This window comes from Pygoscelis adeliae, unplaced genomic scaffold (genome assembly GCF_000699105.1).
Source record: "Pygoscelis adeliae isolate BGI_AS28 unplaced genomic scaffold, ASM69910v1 Scaffold206, whole genome shotgun sequence".
Lineage (NCBI taxonomy): Eukaryota > Metazoa > Chordata > Aves > Sphenisciformes > Spheniscidae > Pygoscelis > Pygoscelis adeliae.
The window spans coordinates 491515-497624 of NW_008825052.1; the positions used below are offsets into that span (position 1 = coordinate 491515).

At 37.1% G+C, this 6110-nt stretch overlaps 1 protein-coding gene across 3 annotated transcripts in view; it reads right to left on the bottom strand.

Moving 5' to 3' along the window:
- SESN1 (sestrin 1) overlaps positions 1-6110 on the bottom strand; it is an 84387-nt gene that overhangs the window by 39433 nt on the left and 38844 nt on the right. Inside the window, exon 1 of one of the 3 annotated variants that reach the window (XM_009326402.1) lies at positions 4926-4946. The exons of the other annotated variants lie outside the window; for them this stretch is intronic. The gene's annotated coding sequence lies outside the window, so the exon portion shown is untranslated. Of the gene's footprint in view, positions 1-4925; positions 4947-6110 lie in introns of those variants that run through there. 3 annotated transcript variants of the gene reach the window in all.

Genomic DNA, 6110 nt, shown 5'->3' on the forward strand with positions numbered 1-6110 from the left:
AAAGAGACAAGACAGCCAGCTAAGGGAAGGAAACTGGAGGTGATTCAATGCGACAGAAGCAGCACTTCTTGTCAATCAAGACAGCCAGTGCTGCCTTAGAAAGAACCAACTCAGGCACAGTCTGATCCAAAGGAAAATAAGAGGTGCACAACAAGTTCCCAGAAAGGCCACTAGCTCTCTTTCCTGCAGTTTGTTTCAACACGTGGCTCTGCAGAACATTCTGCTATGACATTAAGGAAAGACCTTTTTAAATGTCCCATGATAAGTTCCATTTGTTTTAGCTGTTACCTCCAGTCTGTTCCCAAGGAAGGAATACAGATTGGCAGAAACTTGATACATACCACAGTGGGTATGCTCATTTACATGGATCTTCCAAAATGCTGTGGCTGTCTTAGGAAAGCCAAGTAGGATACCATTCAGCATGTCGAGCCATAGAACAGCTACACCTTGCATGCTCTCCACCTGCCTATGGCAACTCAAGGATGCTACTGGTTGCTCGCCTTCGAATGTACGTGACAACAAAAATCAATCCCGTAGCACAAAAAAGAAGGAAACAATGCTGAGTGCAGCTCTGACAGACAGTGGTGTAGCTGAGATGAGTACCTTTCCCTCCACTGGAACTTTGGACTAATTTGTGAACATTTGTGCCAGAGGGAGGACATGTGTACAATGGCACAGTAAAGATGGGGAAAGAAGACTGTTGGAAAACTGGAGATCTCTTAACACCCGATGTTACTAGCCCTTTCCTCTCATCCTACAAGTAACTTGGGACTCCCTGCCTCCTTTCAAGAACTACTTAAATAAAAACATTGTGCCTGCACTGCTGTAGTCATGCACATAAGCCCTATTTCCACCTTTATTTGTCAATCAGTGCTAGGTTTTTTTTCCTCTGTTAAACTGGCTGCTTATTCATCATTATGGCTCAGTTTGAGGCAATGATCAGGCACTTCAATCTACATGGAATAATTTCCCATGCAGACAGTCTTAGAAAGACACCTTTTGCATGCTTTTTTACATCATGCTAGTGCAGTTACCACAGTGGGAACCCAGTCAATGACTACAACTTCTAGGAGCTGCTGTAACATAATAACAATAAATGAATATCTAGGGAAAAAGACTGAAATCTGTTGTTTGTCAAATTATAATATGAATTAGTATATTAATCCATGAAGGAAAAAAGCCTACATACGTAATCAAATTCAATGTGAAATCTCACTCTACAAATATCTGATAGAGATTTATTATTATTATTATTGTCCTCTTTAAATATGTTGATCTTATTTATCCAAGCACTATAATTATCTGAAACTGAAAGCTAACTATCATCAAGAGGCAATTCTTTTTCCACAGTTTATGTCTGAAAGAGTTCTTTTACATCTGCTTTAAAATGTAGTTGTGTTCAAGCAGCATTATTTGGTTGCCCTTGCACTATATCTCAGTGATTCCATATGAAATACACTTAGCCCATAAACAAAAGCTTTTTAAAAGAAGTTTTATATAGTTGTACAGCTGGGCTTGCAAATTCATCTGGGTCCAAAAGTCTAAAGTGCACGCCTACAGAGTGCAGTCCTACACTTACTGTGCCAGTGCAAGAAGGTACCTGAACACAAGCCAGCTTCAGTGCAAAAACTGTAACCGTGACACTGTTGTCACCATTTCAGAGCTAATAAACCCTGCCTCTTAATGTGAGAAACAGGTCTATGCCTCCTGGAAGAGACCCAACCACACGGAAAGTCAAGTTACATCCCAGATACATAACCTGCAATATCACTCTGTTCAGATCATTAACAACCACACAAAACTAGAAATGGTATCGGATTTCAAGCAGCTAAAACGGCTTTGTCGATGCTGCTCAATCCTGGACCACCACTGGATTCATTCTTACTCTACTAGAGAGTTCACCAAACTAACAAGAGTCAAAAGCAGTGAGCATTCATACAAGTTGCTATGCTCAGCAGATATTGTGAAAGGAGACAAGATCCGTTGAGAAAGCAGTCTTTTACAGCCTTAGCTATATGCAGTATTTGTAGTTAAACTGCTACCCGTTATTTAAAATGGGTTTGGTTAAACTGTCACAAACTATATGTGTACCTTTTTAAACACTGTTTACAAATGGCTTTAACAAGAAAGAGATAAAACCAAATCAATAAGAAGCCAGTGTACATTTATTTACATCAGGACTCAAAACAGCTTATATTTTACTGATGAGCTACGTTACGTATGGAACAACATTCGGAAAACAGACTACTGACAAAACTACATAAACCTATGCTGTTGTTCTTGCAGTACTGTCAAGTCAGCCTGGGAACAGCTACTGCTGTGGTTTCCTTGTGAAAGTGTAAGCACTTTAAGATCTGATAAGAGACACTGTAGGAGTATACTGTAATACAGACAGAAATTCAGTTTCAATTCTTTATCCTAATAAATTCACTAGGATAACAAAAGCTCTGTGTGACATACGTGCAAGTAATTCTGGGCTTTAAACATGAAAAGTGCCAAGTTTGAAGCCTAAGTATTTGAACTTGACACTGCCTAACCAATACTGGATGAACAAAGCAAGATTCCAAACTTTGGCCCTTTTCAGCTTCAGACAAGATATTTATGAAAAGCTTAGCTTCCAAATTAGCAAATTTAAATATGCATAATCCAAATATCTGCATGTTGTTCACTTGTAGTTCAGAATTAGCACACAGTTCTCTGTAACTGCATTCGAATAATTCTGCTGGATTACTGATATCAATTTATTGTTGAAATGCTAATTTCATACGAGTATAAATGGTGAAGGACAGAAAAGAAACTCAAGAATCACTCACTCAGCCATCACAAAGTTTGTATGCTGAAGAAACAGCCTCCCTTATTTCTCAAATATGGTAATACACCCTCTAAAACAAAAAACACATTACCTGAACTGTAATAATATGGTTTCAGAGAGATGCATAAACAAAGCATGAAGGGGAAATAGCTCTCTCCGCTGTGTGTCTTCAGGTACAATGAGGAAGTTCTAGAACTGACAAATCATAAGCCTCAAAAACAGAGAAACCTGCTTGCTGTATAGCCTGTGTGATAACAGCTCAAAATGATACAGTAAATTTTGGTATGTTCTGTAATTAATCTTTGGAAATGCTGTCTATGATAAACACTTGTGTAATATAAATACTTTAATCCATATAATTTTTCAAAACACAAATTGGAAAACAGACATTGGTTATATTACTCCAAAAACGTATGCTGCTTTGCTCAAATGAGACTAGCACAAAAGTTTAAGTGGATCTGCAACAGTCTATAAAGTAGTCGAGAAAGTCTGTGTGATACGCTCTTCTTCCCCCTTCAAAAAAAATGGGAGAGATAAAGGAAGTTTTATTTGCTAAGCCTGGAAATTCAGGTCTTGTCTACCTGAACCACTAGAGAACTAGTACAGCTACATCGCAATCTTAAGCAAGTAAAACTCTGGTCATAAATTACAGTGTGTATAGCCAAGCTTGGCACGACTCTTTCATTTTGCAACTGTGTTTTAATATCTAAAAGGCCCTGCCAATCAGCCAGTTTCCAGGAATACCATCTTTTTTGCACACCTGCCTAATGGTTTACAAGTAGAGTTTCAGGCTTTTGTTTTCAATGAGGGAAGCGCAAGCTCTAGCACAGGTCCTGCCTCCCAAGACCAGCTCCGTCCAGCCATGACATAGGCATACAAGCACGAGCATCTCCGGTTTAATCGGCAGCCTTGTTGACAAGGCACTTTCCTCCAGACTCTTTGGTCCTCTGGTCCAGTCTTAGGCCACATGACTTGACTGCTAGAGAATAATACTCATCTGGGTAAGCACAAGGAGAAAATTGCAATAAAGAGTGGCTACAAAAGGATTTCATTCTGGATGAAAGGGTATTTACAGAAAATGAAGGAGGAAAGAATCATTGGTAGGCTGCACTCATCTTCTGTTAAGAAAAAATATTTTCTTTTTTACTTTACTTAATAAATAGAAATATATTACAAAGATTAGAGGCAAAATATACAGTTATATCTCAAAAAATTAAATGTATTTACAGTTTTAGTGAGAGTTTAAATTAGCATGATGCAACCATTCCTTTATAAGGGAACTTTTACACTCACTTTGAACAGGGCATTTCTCTTTTTTATTTTCAACTTAATCAGACAAAAATTGTCAAAGTCTATTACCAAGAAAATTTAACTTTTTCAAATTCTGAAACAAAGATTCACCTTTTCAAATATGCCTGCATAAACCAAAAAATCTAAATCTTTAAATATCTTTCAAGATTCCTATAATTAATCTGATTGTAAATTACTGAGACTTTGGTAAACAATTCACAGCTATTTGATAAACATAGGGACTACTGCACTGTTTAAATGCTGTTCATAAACTGAGAAAACCTTCTTTCATAAAAATGGCTAAAGCGCTTGTATTTCAGAGATCTGGCTTTAAACTTTTTGCGTTAGCCATAATATAATGAGTGAGTATGTGTGTACACAATATGTATTTTTTAAATAAAAGCATTTACCTTACAAGGAAACTGGTCTCAGCTACAAAAGCCATAGCTGACATCCTGCTCTTTCATTAGACCTAAATAATAAGTCAAGGCAAATAAAAAAAGAGTGCAGATTGCTACTTCTCCAGGAAAACAGAGGTACAAGCCATCTAACACTCAGTTAAAGAGTTAAGTATCAAGGCCAAGCTAAGCTGATATTATCTTAATAAAAATCCTTGTCTGGATCTTCTGTCCATATTCCAGTTAGAAACAACATTATCCTTGCTTGCTTATTGTATTTTAGTCTATATTGTTAATGGTCAAAAATAACTTGAATTATTTGCTACAGCTGCTATTTCCAATAACATATGCAATTAGGACCTAACAAGATGTTGTGATATAGGCAACACATGGACATATGGCTATATCATGGGACACACACTTACATAGCCCTGAAAGGTGAAAAGACTGCCAAAAACTCAGAAATTCAGAAGGTCCAGTATTTCAGCATCTATTGTCCTCCTAACCTGGAATTAAAAGCCAAAATTCTGAAATTTGGAGATGAGATAAGTGGAAGAGAAAATAACAAAAAGGTAACATTACTCATACAAAACCATCTGAATTTCCTTTTTTAACCCTCAGAGCTCAACAACCCCACAAACTGTCAGACTAGAAGACAGAAAGTCAGGCTAGAGAGACTTTAAGTTATTTTTTAAATTGGCTGAGCTTCTTTAATTTCACCTTAAATATATAAAGAATTGACTGAAATGGCTAGTGTTATTTTCAAGAATTTATGGAGGATGGGCAAAGTATCAAAAAACAGAGAAACAAGAAACACAGTGCTTTTATTTAAATAAGGAAATAAAAAGGAACCAGTTCAGCCAGCTGAATTTCAATTCCTGAAAAAACTGGAACAGAACAAAAAAAAAACCACCAAAAATTCGGCAAAAGAGTTTTTAAGTGCCTAGACAATAATATGCGACTGTGTGAAAGCCAAAAATCAGTTTGACACAGATCCTCAACAAATCTTTCTAACTTGCCTTCCACAACAGGATGGCAGGTTTAAAGAAGGGAAGACGCTATGTTACAATTATGACTTTAAGCTAAGGAAACTTCTTCTTGATGAGACTGCAACAATGGGAACACAAAACTGTCTTATGCTGAAAGAGCAGCCATCAGTGGCTTACTGCCAGCATGAAAAGACATAGCACATGGGATTCCAGAGCAAATGCCCCCTAAATCTTGTTCTACACAGAATGGTGACCTGAATTATGGAATCAAGAGAATGCTTACAGAAAATACAAAGCTTGTAAGGACTGAGGGAACCTGAGAGGACAAACTTGAACTTGTAAAAGTTCTTGACAAATTGGAGAAATGGTCCAGGATCACCTAAAAAAGGCAATACAATTCTTAGGGAAGAGATTTAAATTATTACTCTCCGATATAAGTTATCAACAATACAAAGACAGGAAAGGAAAACAAAATGCTAGAGACACTCTGCTTGAAAAGAGTTAAGGCTATAACGGATTATGGCATCATGAGGTCAACATGAAAAAAAACAACAAAACCTTAATGTTATTCATACACAGTAATTTAGCTTGCAAGACAGAGGAAGCAAACCTCTCTGTTCT